The sequence below is a fragment of the Oratosquilla oratoria genome, chromosome 10 (assembly GCF_046742065.1).
Source record: "Oratosquilla oratoria isolate Oo_2021 chromosome 10, ASM4674206v1, whole genome shotgun sequence".
NCBI lineage: Eukaryota > Metazoa > Arthropoda > Malacostraca > Stomatopoda > Squillidae > Oratosquilla > Oratosquilla oratoria.
In genome coordinates, this window is record NC_134786.1 from 29,212,577 (window position 1) to 29,228,155 (window position 15,579).

Consider the following 15,579-nt stretch of genomic DNA (forward strand, 5'->3'; position numbering starts at 1 on the left):
AAGTATATCCCAGTCCATGCCATTGTGAAAAAACTGCAGATGAAACCGCTCATACATTGCTGGGCATAATAAGAAATGCTGGGATGTGTTTTTGCAGCATAACTGTCTGCTGAATGGGCTTGGTGCTGACACTGTTCTTACTGACCACACAGTACAGGCTGCTGAAATCTTTTTCTGTAAAGTGTATGGTGCAATGAATGCTGACAACATTAATGAAGTTCAATGTAGCATGTTCGTCAAGGGCATGTCAATAGAAAGATTACCACCAACGAGAGATTTTCTCTATTTTTACATTCAGCGCTCTCATTACCAGGCTTTAGGGTGGAGAGAGGCACACCTTCAACATCCAGTTCTGCCTCCCCCTGAAACTATGGAGTGGAAGATGGAAGGGACCTCACTTATTCCTCAGCTCTCAACACTGCCCCCCATTCCAGATGCTTATGAGGAGTTGATCACCTATACATGCACCACTAGATGTAAGACAGCACGGTGCAGCTGCAAACCTAGCCCATGTATAGCATCTTGTAAATGCAAGAAGTCCAGTGACACCTGCATGAATCATATCATACATGAGGAACTTTAAAATTAATAGTTTTGCTTAATAATTATACAGAATGACAATGTGAAGCTGTGCCACCCAAGTTACTGATTGGCTTATATTATTTACATTTATTTACAAGCAATTATACATTATTTGAATTTTTTGTGTATGTATGAGTGTTTGAACGTGTTTGTGTGTGTGTTGCTGTTGTTTGCAAAGGAATACCCATTTCAATGAATGTTGATTGTTTTTTGTTCCTTACAAGTAATAAATAAACAAGATGGTTTCAGATGTCGTTTTCCTTTTTTGTGATTTCTAAAAAAAAATTCTTACAGCTTGGCATACGCCAGATATGAATTCAGCACCCAAAAATAATTCAGAAACAATACACAGAATGCTTTTCCTCAAAAATGCCTACTGCATATTATCTAGGCTGCTCTTTCCATTTTCTTTCCTGAGTAAGAGGGGTAAAGCAGATAACATCAGGTTGTGTTGAGAAGTGCTGACGCTTAGAAGAAGAAAAAAGACAACGAAATAAAGAGTTGGGTGATAAAAGTGAGACGGTTGAGATAGCGATGAATCAACAAAAGGAGAATAATGAGAAAGAGCAGAAATGGTGATTACCATGGCGATGGCAGGTGATAGTTGAAAACAAATTGTGAAGTGGTAAAAGAGAGATGGTGCATGAAGGGCAAACCGAGAGTGAGAATAAGCCTTGACGGCGAGGTGGCCGTAAACGGAGTGTTATATAGATAGCGGGAAAGGACAGCAATAGTTACTATCGTGGAGATGGTGAGTGATAGTAGAAAAAAGAGTGAAATGGTAAAGGAGAGATGGTGCATGGTGAAGGGCAAACAGAGAGCGAGCATAGGCCTCAATGGTGGGGTAGCTGGTAACAGTGGTCAATGTTGGTACTTCGAAGGAATGTCCGTTCACGTGCATACTTAAATATGCAAACTATATAAACCCAGAGTGTGATTATTCAGGATACATGAAGACTTCTGAATTGAAAGGATACTGGCATATACTTGTAAACTTGTACTTCTGATGATTTTTCATATATGAAGATAAAAAATATTCGAAATCCTGATGCAAATTTAATTAAAATGGAAATATATTTTGGAGAGAATTACTTAGGTTTCTTTTCTGTCCTTTACTCCACTTTCGCTCCTTCACATGAATCTCGTTGTCGTTTCTCTTTATTTCTGTCATTACATCCCTTTATTATCACTTTCTCTTCCCTGGTTTTTATTTCTTGTTTTTATTTACATATCGGTGAATGTTACTCCATTCTTCATGGGTAGAAAAAAACTCTCAAAGATATGTGGCATGAGTACAACGCGTGACTATTTCTATGGTAAGCGTCTCGCGTTGGGTCACGTGTTCCCGGGTTAAGCTGGCGGGGGACGCGACCTAGCGTGACCATTGTTCTCTGCAGCGCGTCGTCACGTGACCCAGATGCGCGTCATCACGTGACCCAGATGCGCGTCATCACGTGACCCAGATGCGCGTCATCACGTGACCCAGATGCCAGCATCTGATTGGATGACGCGCTACGCTGAACCAGCAGGGCGACTAGCCCGCTCCGGACAATACGCAGATTATCTCTGACTACGCTACCAGGCGGTCGTGGTCAAGCAAGTGCTGGTTCAGGACATAAAGAGTAAGTGTGATATTCCATTCACAGTGCCGATTAGTTCTCTCCCCCATTCAGCCTCCGATACACATTTCATATTCTGTGCTACAAATAAAGAGCCAACACATTTCTACGTGTTTTAGTCATTGAGCCTAACCATTCGGACACTTTACCATAGAGAAAGTGATATATAGAGATAAAAGTAAAATGAAATATAACAAAAATATATTAGATTATCAACATATGAATTAAAAAAAAATCAGAGGACATCTCTAAACCATTTCTAGCCTTGAATAGTGGGTAATTATTGTATGTTAATGGTCAAATAAGCCTGTCCCATATCCAGGTACGAACGGCCGTGTTTTGTTTACGATGGAGTCCGCGTCGTCTACAGAACAGAATGCTTGGCTTCCTCGCAACAGTGGTCATTTATCTGCTGCTGCTGCTGCCTGGCGTTCCTGGATATCTATGTGATAAGTAATTGTTTGCATTCCTATATGAGGGGCTGTTTGTTTCCAGGTGGTAAGCTGCCCTTCCCTAGAAGATAGTTATGCTGTGTTATGTTACAAGACCAAATATACCTCTAGACAATAGTGCTCTGGCAGAAAATAATATTATTCCCTATATTCACTTACTTGCCAGACTTGCTTAGGAGATATTTGTTGTCTCTTTTTCCTTGTAATCTTTACTCGTCCTTTGTCCATTACTACATCCTTATCTTCCTCATAGTACATGTGACTACTTCGTTATCTCTTAATCCTGTGAAACCCCTTTGTATGTAGGTCTCTGTCTTTTTGCAATCTTCAGTCAGTATTAGGATACTTGCCACAAACATATTTAGTTCACGAAGAGGTTTAGTAAGTATACAATATGTGTATGTACATATATATGTTTATGCATGTATGTGTATGTTGGTAAATTTATACATTTGCCTGATATGTATATATATATATATATATATATATATATATGCACATATATATACATACATATATATATGCATACATATATGCACACTCACACAAACGCACACACACACACACACACACACACACTCACACACACACACACATATATATTTATATTTATATATATTTTTATATATATATATATATATATATATTTTTACATATATTTACATACATATACAGATTCATACACATATTCACACACATACACTCACACACACACACACACACACACACACACACACACACACACACACACACACATGTATAAAATATATATATATATATATATATGTATATATATATATATGCACATATATATATATATATATACACATATACATACATATATGCATATACACACACACATGTATATATATATGTATATATATACATATATATGTATATATATATATATATATATATATATATATATATATATATATATATATATGTGTTGTCATGATATTACCCCTAGCCAAGTGACACGATACCCCATCCGGGTATCAAAGTACCCGTTCACCTGAATGACACCCTTCCTACTACCACTGTCATCCTATTTTGAAGAAACAAGCAGTCAGCGTTCTCCCCCACCCCAACTTCGGTCGCTCCGCAGCCAAGCGGTAGTTCGGCAGTTGGGCCTGAATAACTGTCCTCAGCCAATCACTGGCCAAGACGTTAGCCTAGTTCCCCTATATAAGCTAGGTATTCCCAAGAGTCAATCATCAGACGTCGGCAGCTCCAACTTTAAGTTGGATAGCTTTGCCATGGTAGTTGACACTGCCACCCACTTCTGGGCATTTCCCAGCACTTTTTCTTATTCGTCATTTTCGTATCTTCGTAGCTCTCCGGGATCCGCACGAGCCCTTGTTGGCTCGTGAGACTTCTTCGTCGTCCGGCCCGGTGAAATCTAGACAAATTCTATCATAGTTTATAGTAGTGTAGACCCCGTACCCACTGGGCACACAGTGTGTCCTACCACGCGGCTGTCACCAGTCGCCAAGGAAACTGTGTGACCCCATTATATTATATTCTTTGACTCTACAGAGCACATTTTATTTTTGTGTAACAGGGGGCTTGTCCCCCCACCCCGACGCGCAGGATGGAGTCCTCAACTTCATCCCCGCAAACTAGGAAAAACTCCCCTGATGACCCTAATATCGACCCAGACAAGGCTAGACACATGTTTCTCCATTCTGACCAGATCCGCCTATCTGACCTCAACCCTTTTATGCTTAAAAATGTCTATCACAATTTACCGATGATATCAATCAAGTTAAAAATCTTAGAAGCGGAGACCTCCAAATCACCACCATCTCTGGTAGAGCTACACGGGACCTGCTCAAGGCCAGGAAGTTTCATTCCTTCGATGTTGTTGCATCCCTCCCTAGGTCACTCAACTCCTGCAGAGGAGTAATCACCTGCAAAAATTTGATCACCATGGAAGAATGTGACATCCTCGATGAGATGAAATCCGAAGGCATATTAGATGTTAAATTTATAACGCGACTAGACCGAGAAAGGAACATGTGAGTGAACACGCCCCTCATAATTCTCACGTTCAACTCAACAACCCTCCCTGACCACGTCAAAATAGGATACATTCATGTCCCAACACGACCATATGTCCCTAATCCTTTGCGCTGCAACAAATGTTTCAAACATAGTCACCTTGCCAAATTCTGCAGCAAGCAAACAGTCATATGCGGTAAGTATACAGGCGAACATCATACGGATGCTTGCTCTGCTAGTGTGTTTCAATGCGTTAACTGCCCCTCCAATAACAACCATGTATCCACTTCCCGAGACTCTCCCACTTTCAAAATAGAAAAAGAAATCTGTACAGAAAAAGCAACTTGTGGCATATCCTTCTACGAAGCAAGGGAGCGTGTGATGGAAAGACTAGTTACACCAACTAGTCCCTCCGGAGCAACTTCCTATGCTTCGGCAGTAAAGAAAACTTATAGAACCATTGAAACACAAACCGAGAACAAGCACTCCAACAAGGACAAAGATCATCGCCCAACTACCAAGCAAACTCACTCCCACCTTCCTTCCCCGGCCATCCCAGAGCTTCCCAAGCGTGTGCTTACACGTACGGAAGAGGATGTCCACATGTAGACCTCTGTTTCTTTTAAGAGACTTTTAAGTCCTATTTCTAGCCCAGAACGAAAATCCGGGGCTAAATACACCTCTCCCACTAAGGCCAAGAAAGGAAGAAACCGAAGCAGATAAATAAACAAATTGAAATAGAATAAAAACAAACAAAAATAGATAAATAAAAATGAAAATGAAAATAATCCAGTGGAATTGCCGAGGTGTTAGAAGTAAATTAAATGACAGTAATTTTTAACTCCCTAAACAACCCCTCAGTAATATGTCTACAGGAAACACTCCTTAAGCCCAGTGTTGAGTTCAGACTCAAAAACTTTACCACATATAGGAAGGACAGGTTAGCGCCTGGAGGGGTGGGGGGTCGCAGTTGCAGTCAGCGACTGCCTTCCCCAAGTGGAATTACCACTAACCACTACCTTGGAAGCAGTCGCAATCAAAACCAAACTGCAAAACAAACTCGTCACCATCTGCTCCATTTACCTACCTCCCGACCCTCAATTCCCACTAGAGGAGGTAAATGAATTGATAAGACAACTACCCCACCACAAACTCATAGCGGGAGACTTCAACTCCCACCATCACACGTGGGGTAGCAACAAAACATCTTCTCGAGGGGAGTAGATGAAAGAAGTGCTCAATACCAACAACCTGGCCCTCCTAAACACTGGCAGTCCCACTCGCGTTGACAATACTAGGGGTTCCTTTACATGCATTGATTTATCCATGTCATCTCCTGCGTTGTCTGACACCATGCTTAGCGATAATTTCCCAGTAATCCTAAAAATAAGGGGTGACCATGCTACGGCTACTCCAGCTTACGGAGACAACCCACCCCCTCCCTGTCCCAAATTAAACATGACAAAAGCCAGCTGGGAAATGTATCGCACAACCACCAACATCAACATCACAGGGGATAATATGGATGACAAAATATCAAATTTATCAAACTAAATTTTGAATTCTGCTCATAAGCATATACCAAAAACCTCGGTATTTCACAAGCATAGAGTTACTTGGTGGACATCGGACTGCAGAAAAGCACTTTGCAAGTGGAATAGGGCTTGCCGTACTTTTAAAAATAACCCGATTGCACCAAACTTTATTACTTTTAAAAAGGCGCAAGCAGAGGCCCGTAAAACAATCAAACAGGTCAAACGAAAGTTTTGGCATGATTACATCTCGACAATAAACATAAACATCCTTCTAACACAAATCTGGTCAGCCGTCCGAAAAATCGACGGCAAATATACACCAAGCATCAAGACCCTGACCATAGGAAACACGTTTGTAGACACTCCTACCGACATAACAAACACAATAGCAGACACATTTACACAAACAAGCAACACGAATAACTATTCTCCAGACTTCTTACAACACAAACAAAGACGGGAAGCAGAACCACTGATCTTCCATACACAGACACACCACGACTATAACACCCCCTTCCAACCTCACGAGCTCGAACAAGCCTTAAGCTCGTGCAAAGGAACCTCTGCTGGCCCAGATGGGATTAGGTATAAGATGCTGCAACATTTGAATTGAATTTCACTCAAAAAAATTACTAGAAATATATAACACAATTTGGATGAATCAAGAATTCCCAAAAACATGGAAACATGCCCACGTCATACCTATTCTCAAAAAGGGGAAGGACCCAAAGAGTCCTTCCTCTTATCGCCCTATAGCGCTTACCAACTGCTTATGCAAATTATTAGAACGTATGGCCAATAACAGATTATAATTCATTCCAGAGTCTCAAAATTTAATGGTTCCTGCCCAATGTGGTTTCAGGAAAAATAGTAGTAGTCTCGACCATTTAGTCAATTTAGAGCACTATATCCTCTCAACTTCGAGAGGAAAGACTACATTGTAGCTTGCTTCTTAGATTTAGAAAGAGCGTACGACGTGGCATGGCGATATGGTATCCTCGAAAAACTCTATGCACTTGACCTTAGAAGAACGTACATTTTCCGTTAAAAATCAAAATTACTTTTCAACTGTACGCACACAAGAAAATGGCGTAACACAGGGAAGTGTGTTAAGTCCCACATTACTTATGCTACTCATAAACGATATTCTACCCGCTCCACCTCGGAACCTTATATATTCATTATATGCTGACGACGTCGAAATCTAGCATTCCTCATCGAACGCCAAGTTTTCCGGCTCTCGCGTACAACTTGCCCTGGACTCGCTCCAGGACTGGTCTGACAAATGGGAATTTAAGTTTTCGGAATTAAAGTCAACAGTAGTTCGATTTCCACGCAGAGCCCAGGCAGAAATAAATCTGCAATTACATGATAATCCCATTCCAGTACAAAATTCAACCTTTTTCCTTGGCCTGAAACTGGACTCCAGGCTAAACTGGCAGGCCCAAGTAAAATATCTAGTTGATGCGTGCAACAAGAGAATTAATTTGCTACGAAAACTAACGGGCACAAATTGGGGAGCAGATAGGAAATCCCTGCTAATGATTTATAAGTCTCTAATTAGATCTAAATTAGACTATGGGTGTCAGATTTATGGTTCGGCAATACCAACCACGTTACAGCCCCTGAACATCATCCAAAACAAAGGCCTACAAATTGCACTTGGAGCATTAAGCTGCACAAGAATCGAGAGGCTGGAAGTTGAAGCAAATGCCCCCCCCCCTTACTACAGGCGCGAACTCCTCACACTCCGGTACGCCGCCAAGGAGCTTCGCAACCAACGACATCCCTGCAAGCAAACAATAAACCAACACAAGCACTTCACCAACTCCAGCCTAAATCCCCTTTCCATCAGTATCTGATCTTTGTGCGAGCATTATTCAGTGCCACTGTGGTCAACAGAAAAAATGAAAACTGCACACTTACCGCCGTGGAGAAACATCACCCTAAAGGTCAACACCAACGGAGACCTCAGGAAAAAATCGTCTTCCATAGAAGAACTTCAACAGAAGACCCTGGAAACTATCAACAACTACAATGACCACAGGGTACTGTACACGATTGGCTCCAAGTGTGGCCACAAAACTGGGACAGGGTTATACAGCACCAAAACCCGGATGATGTTCAGTTTCCCGGACCATACGAGCATATATATCGCCGAACTCTTCGGTATATACAAAGCCATAGAAAATGCTCAATCTGACACACATAGTAACTTCGTCATATTCACAGACTCCTTAAGCGCACTGCAATCAATTAAGACAGGTAACCATATGGAGAATTTTCTCCTGGGCAAAATCATTAGCACACTGTCGACAACTAACAAGTCCATTACTCTCTCTTGGATTCCCAGCTACATTGGGATCTCCGGGAACGAGAAAGCGGACACTCTGGCAAAATCTGCCTTAGGAAAGGACTATATCACAGACATACCCCTGGACACAGGAACTTTTAACTCTATCCTAAGTAAACAATTACACACCCACTGGCAACTCCAGTGGAAAAATTTTCACATCTCGCACAAACAAAAGGAACACATAACAGATTGGTCGACATCATACAGAAACAATAGACGGGAGGAAATCGCCATACCAAGACTAAGAATGAACTCTACCTACCTCACCCATTTAAACCCATACATATATGGCGTATTTCCTCCCAAATGCAACACCTGCAACACCATACTATCCATAAGACACATACTCATACACTGCTCAAAATACAACACACATCGCCAAGAGCTCATATAACACTGTAAACTGAAAAAAAATCAGCTAAATACTACAAATCTTTTGACCGATGACCGTTTAATTATTGACAAAGTAGCATTTTATTTGCGCACAACAGGACTATTATGGAAATTATAATGGTAGATTAAAAAGGATCGGAGGTTCACACCAGGCTTAATTAATTACCTTATTATAGGTCGATAGCCTTAAAGAAAAAAAAAAATATCGACAGACTCGCCTCTAGCTAGCTGTCAGCTTCGCCCCTCTGGATTGAAATAATCATTGCTTGGATACCTGACGATTCGACGTGCCAGGTTTCAGTCTTACCCGCTCTATATTTTCGACAAATCTCATTCCCCATTTATTCTTATTGTCTGTTAGGATTAATATTATTAATGCTTTGTTAATTTGTGTTGTCTCTGTTTGATTATATTTCATACTGAAATATTAAATGGTTAATACTGTCCTCTCTTTTTCGGCATACCAATAGTCTGATGCGTTTGTATATCCCCATTCTAACTTTGTTGTGGCTTGGGCACTCGGTATGCCCTTATGGTTAACAAGTATCTTTCCAGTCCGAGCCATAACAAGTGGCGAACAATGCCTAGGATCTCCGTAACTGTTTCACGTAACTACTGAGTAAGTTGTTACCTCCTCCCCCCTCCTTTTCATTAATAATTTTATTTCAGGACAGTGCCTTAACATGTATTTTTCAGTATCAAATGCAATCATTATTCTAAATATTAAATGCAATCATAATTCTAAGAGTCGAAAATTGACCAACAATGTTTAATTTTGTGAGTGTCGTTTAAAGTCTTACGGGAATAAACGACCCATCTGGTACACACCGCAAAATTACTTACAATAAGCGTACTAGCAGCCATTCAATTTTAGTGTTTAGCCCACACTAATGGATTCTATCAGTGGTTTGGATTTGATAGTGTTTCTGTCCACTCCTCCAGACTCATTTTGTTCGTGTATCGTAAGTATCAACTATCGCTCAAGTATCGGAGTATTCATCTTTACTCAAGTCTCATTTCATTTCGTTCAAGTATCTTTAGTTGGATGCCTGTCTCAATCGAATACTCCATCCAAGTATCCATTCAAGTCTCTATATCAAGTATTGCTTGCTATCAAATAAATTTCTATATAGATGAGCATCTCCTCACACGAACAAAATCATAGGCTAGATTGATGGGTATAACGATACCCGGAAGGAGAGGGCTTGTTTACGTTATCGAAGAATTAGCCTATCGACAACTAATTATGACTAGTTCTCAAATCTCAGTAAAATGTTCAATTTGGAAGATTTTGTGGCCAATCCGTCGTATGTAACCTTACGGGGACAAGTTACAAAGGATGATTGGAAGGACATAGCAAGATACTATAACATAGACACTCAGTCCTGAAAGCCGAAAAGCGTAATAAAGAAAATAGTGGTGGAACAGCTGGTTCAATTAGAAATAATAGAGACCGTAGCCATAGACACACCGACTACTCCCAGTTTAATATTCCCTAAAGACCAGGATGGAGCAACAGCCAGGTCTCTTAGCCCTGAAGAATCTCCTACCAGACAATCCCTGACAACCAAACCAGCAGACAATCTCAGGAGTGTGTGGAAAGGTACCATCAATCGCTGAAAGCCATGCTGCGCAAATATTGCTTAGATACAGGATCTAGTTGGGACTCTAATCTCGATTGGATTCTCTTCTCCATCAGAGAAGCTAAACATGAGGCCATGGGGTTCTCACCCTTTGAATTGTTATACGGGCGATCCTTAACCCATTAAATCCCAAGTTTTTTTGGTCAGGAATTTCCACGGTTTTCTGTAATCTAAGTAATGTGAAGGGTTATGAGAGACAATATATAGTGGTTTTAATGCTTTATTTCCTGCAGTAAGCTTATAAGAAGCTGTCCTAAAATGAGGACACTGGGATAATATAATAGCTTTGTATAGTGATAATCTGTTAGCAAAGGATACTATAAAGAAAAACATATTCTTCTCTTTTTGTGTGCTTGATGCTGAAAACTTGTAAAAATAAATCTGATATTCTAAAAAAAATATGATATAAAGTAACCCAATACAAATAAACTGAATCATGAAAGCCAATATATAATTTTGCATTCACTTTTTGTGATAAGGGGCAAAACTTCTATACAGAATGTTACATTGCATTTAGCACAATATGTTCTTGGTTTCTTGGAGCAAGGTTTCCTTTGGCACCGTCTTTGTTGTTCCCGTTTTGTAACAACATGGTCCTTCCCGTCATACCGAACATTAGCTTTCGTAGATGGGCCTGGTGCGTTACTTTTTCTCCCCAGTTGCTCTGCCTGCATCTCCCAACTTCAAATAAAGCACACATACTGCTCTTTTGAAGCTTACTAAGTCAAGGTGTTCCTTTCCTTGATGTAGGAATTTATGGATGATCCACGCATTTACAATCATCATGTCTAATACACGTGTGAAGAGCGGCCAATACCACTTCTTTCCCCGTAGAGAAGTTGCGTATTTCCCAGTCAACCAGTCATGGTGATCTACACCTCCCATATAAGCATTGTAGTTGTTCAGAACATTTGGCTGAGGAACATCACCTTTTGCTTTGATATCCCTTTGCCATCTCTTAACCTTTTTGACAGGTTCAATGGTATCATAATTCATTCCAACACAAACACACTTGTTGTCAGACCACCTGACAAAAAGAATTTCTTCATTTGTGTCAAACATATTATCATAGGTGCCTCGTTTCTCTTTTTTCATGATATTTGTTGGCCGTAAAGGGCATTTGCTCAATCTGCTTTCCCTGACTGTGCCTGTGGCCTGATAACCGAGATTCCTAAGACGAACTAACAAATCATACCCAGTGAAAGAGTTGTCAAAGAAAACAGAATGAGAATTTGGTACTTTCACTGCCTCTAACATTCTCAAAACAACCTTTGTTCCGAGTAGCAGGCCATCATTATCATCATTCCTAGAACTCTTGCCACAATACATGTCAAAATTATAGCAGTAACCTGAGGCTCCACATACAGCCCAGAATTTGTACCCAAATCTGATGGGTTTACATCTCATAAACTGCTTCATTTCATCTACAGATATAAATTCCTTAAATATGCCAAACTGCTGAAATGACTCTGGCTAGTGACAATAGAGACCTAATTTTGAACCCTTTGTCATGTGCATTGTGTTTGACATCTTCATTATTGCAAAAATGTACAAGACTTTTCAGAAGCTGATAACGATTTCTTGACATTGCCCTTTGAATGATTGGGTCACCGAGATCTTCCTCACTTGACCAGTAATCTCTCTCAGAAGGAACTTTGTGATATCCAGAAAATAGTAATCGTCCAATGAGTGTTTTCAACTCATCAACACTAAATGTAAAATCACACATATTTTACATGAACTTGCATAGCGAACTATCTCTTTGACAATATGCTCATAGACGCTAGGAGTCATAATTTTCTCAAACAGTTTCAGAGGTGATAAAATATCTATATTATCTTTCATCTTCTGCAAACATTCCCTGTGATGTTCGGAACGCCCTTTGACCTTCCTGTATTCAGGAGTTTTGTGTTTCCATACGGGTTCAGAGTCACAAAATTTGCGTTTTTTTTGTGGATGATGTAGCGGCTTTAGCTTTATTTTCAGCATGTTCTTCTATCGGCACTCTATCCACATGAACTTCTAAGGTACCAGGCACATCTTGAACAGATATCTCACCCATTTCATCTTCAGCTATATCCTCCTCGTCAGTCAGTTCATCTACATCCGGTGGTACAATAATCACATCAGCTCTTTCAGCTGTATCTTCCTCTTCATCCTCATCAAACAATAATTCAAGGGCTCTCTCAAGTGTGAGTGCAGAACGTTGTCTCTTCGCCATATGTGATGAAACAGAATACTATACATAAGTTTATAAAAGAGAATAATCATAAAAAAAAATAACAATTTATTCTGTTTTTTTTTTTTCTTAAATGTTGGCCTGTATTGACCATGTGAGGGGAAACAGATCCCTCGCACATTGACACTACTATTATACAGTAATTATATAACTACTATAACTAAATAGTTGCACTATTATAATGCACCAACTTTTGAAGCAGTATTCAGTCAGATGTGTTGCCTACAACGATTTGAGCACAAATGACGTATTAGTGGGTGTAGCAGGCACCGTCATCCATGGCATGTTGTAACATGAATAATCAGAGGGAGTCGCAGGTTCTTTTATCGTTGTCCTGTTGTAACCTGTAGTAGCACATGCTTCTATTATATTGTCCCAGTGTCCTCATTTGAGGACAGGCATTTTATAACATTGCTGGCTTGCTGGGTACTAATAATAATTACCTGATATATAATGTACATGGTAAATCAGCGTCTTAGAAACATGTGACAACACCTATAATATCTGTGTCGATAGAGTAGTACTCTGAATTAAAGATGAAATGTTGGCTTATTTGTGGCTCAATTTATCCCTGAAATTGGACCCCAACTAAATGCTTTTGTATGCATCAGTGAAACATAGTTTTAACATGAGGTTGTTGCAAAAACATTATAGCTTGTATTTTATGTATCTTTGAGTTATTCTATTCGCTTATTTATGAATATGACAATGATATACCCGGTGTCCTCAAATGAGGACACTGGGACATAATGGGTTAGGAGGACCCCTGATATTGTTCAAAGAACAATGGTTTGAATCTAATCAGGAGAAAACGAATGTTCATTCATACATCCAGAATTTGAAAAGTAAATTGCAGGAGGTGAGAACCTTGTCCAAGGCCCATTTTTCCCATTTCCAGAAAAGGAGTAAATTGGAGTATGATAGAACATCCAAAGTAAAAACTTTCAAGGTAGGAGATATGGTGTTAGCCTTTCTCCCTCTATCTACTGACCCTATTCATAAAAGTTCTTTGGTCCATATATGATCCTAGAACAACAAGGGCCTTTAAATTATATAATTGAAACCCCTGACAGAAGGAAAAAACAGCAGCTGGTACACATAAATCTTATCAAACGTTACCTTTTCAGACCACCAGAGGAGGATACCAAGACCGTGCCCATATCTATTGTGAATCCTGTAACATTGCTAAAGGACGAGGGCACCCCAAATACAGATCTCCCCCTGCCCAACAGTACCTTCTCATATAGGGAAACATTGCACCACCTGGATAAGTATCTCTCTGGGCTTCACCCAAGTCATAAAACTCAATTAATCAGTGTCATAAAACGGTTTACAGAAATTACCCTAGACCACCCAGGATTATGCAATGTTTCCCAACATAATATTCAGTTAAAAGATACAAATGAAGTTCCCATTAGAAAGCGTCCATATCCCCTAAACCCCGAAATGACTGAAATCCTTAGAAAAGAAGTCCAGTATCTCCTAGATCATGGTTTGGCAGAACCTAGCCATTCCCCTTGGGCTTCGCCCTGTCTTTCATTACCAAAGGCAGATAACACATTTCGTATATGTACAGACTATCGTAAGATAATCAATGTCACCGTCCGGGATGCATTCCCATTGCCCCTTATTGAACAGTTACTAGACATGATAGGTGATGCCCCTTTCATATCTACCATAGACTTCCTCAAAAGCTAATATCAATTAGCCTTAACCCAAGAAGCGAAAGACATCTCTGCCTTCGTAACCCCTTTTGGTCTGTACCAATACAGAGTGATGGCGTTTGGACTTACTAATGCCCCTGCTACCTTCCAGAGGTTAATCGATGCTGTCATCCAAAGTCTACCTGGAGTAGGAGCATATCTCGACTATGTGGTGGTGGTAGCTGACAACTGGGAAGACCACTTGGCCCGACTGGATGGTCTATTCCATCGTCTGAAGGAGGCGGGCTTGGTGATCAACTTGCAGAAGTCCGTTTTTGCTCGAGGGACCGTGACTCACCTAGGCCACACCGTAGGTGGTGGTTCGGTTTGGCCCAAGAAAGCCAACGTAGAAGCGAGCCTAGCCTTCCCTACACCAAGGACAAGGAAGAAGGTGATGAAATTCCTTGGTATGGCCGGATATTATCGCCTGCTAGAACTTCTCCACCGTCGCGGCTCCCCTTACCGACCTGACCAGCTCAGCCAAATCCTTCCAGTGGTCCCCATCCTGCCAGATATCTTTCCATAACATCAAATCGCATCTGACCTCCGAACCGGTGCTGAAGACTCTTAACTACAACCTACCATTCCACCTGCAAATAGATGCCAGTGGAGTTTGAGTGGGCGCAGTGTTGCTACAACCTGATCCAACCTCCACCATTCTCCATCCTGTGGTCTTCTTCTTGGCAAAGCTCAACAAACATTAAGAGAGCTACTCCACCATAGAGAAGGAAGCCCACCCCTCGTGCTGGCAATCAAGAAGTTTCGGTGTTATCTCCAGTCATTACCAGCACCCATCAAGATATTCACCGGCCATAACCCTCTTGCTTTCATTCAGAAAGCAAAGCTGCAGAATCAACAGATTCTTTGTTGGGCTCTAACCTTACAAGAGTACCATCTAGATATCCACCACATAAAAGCGCCTGACAACATCATAGCAGATACTCTCTCCAGGGCTCCAGTCAGTTAACCTCCTTCGTGTTCCCCTTCGGAGATCTTCGGTGGGGTGGTGTCACTAAAATACCCCTAGCCAGGTGACACGATACCCCATCCGTG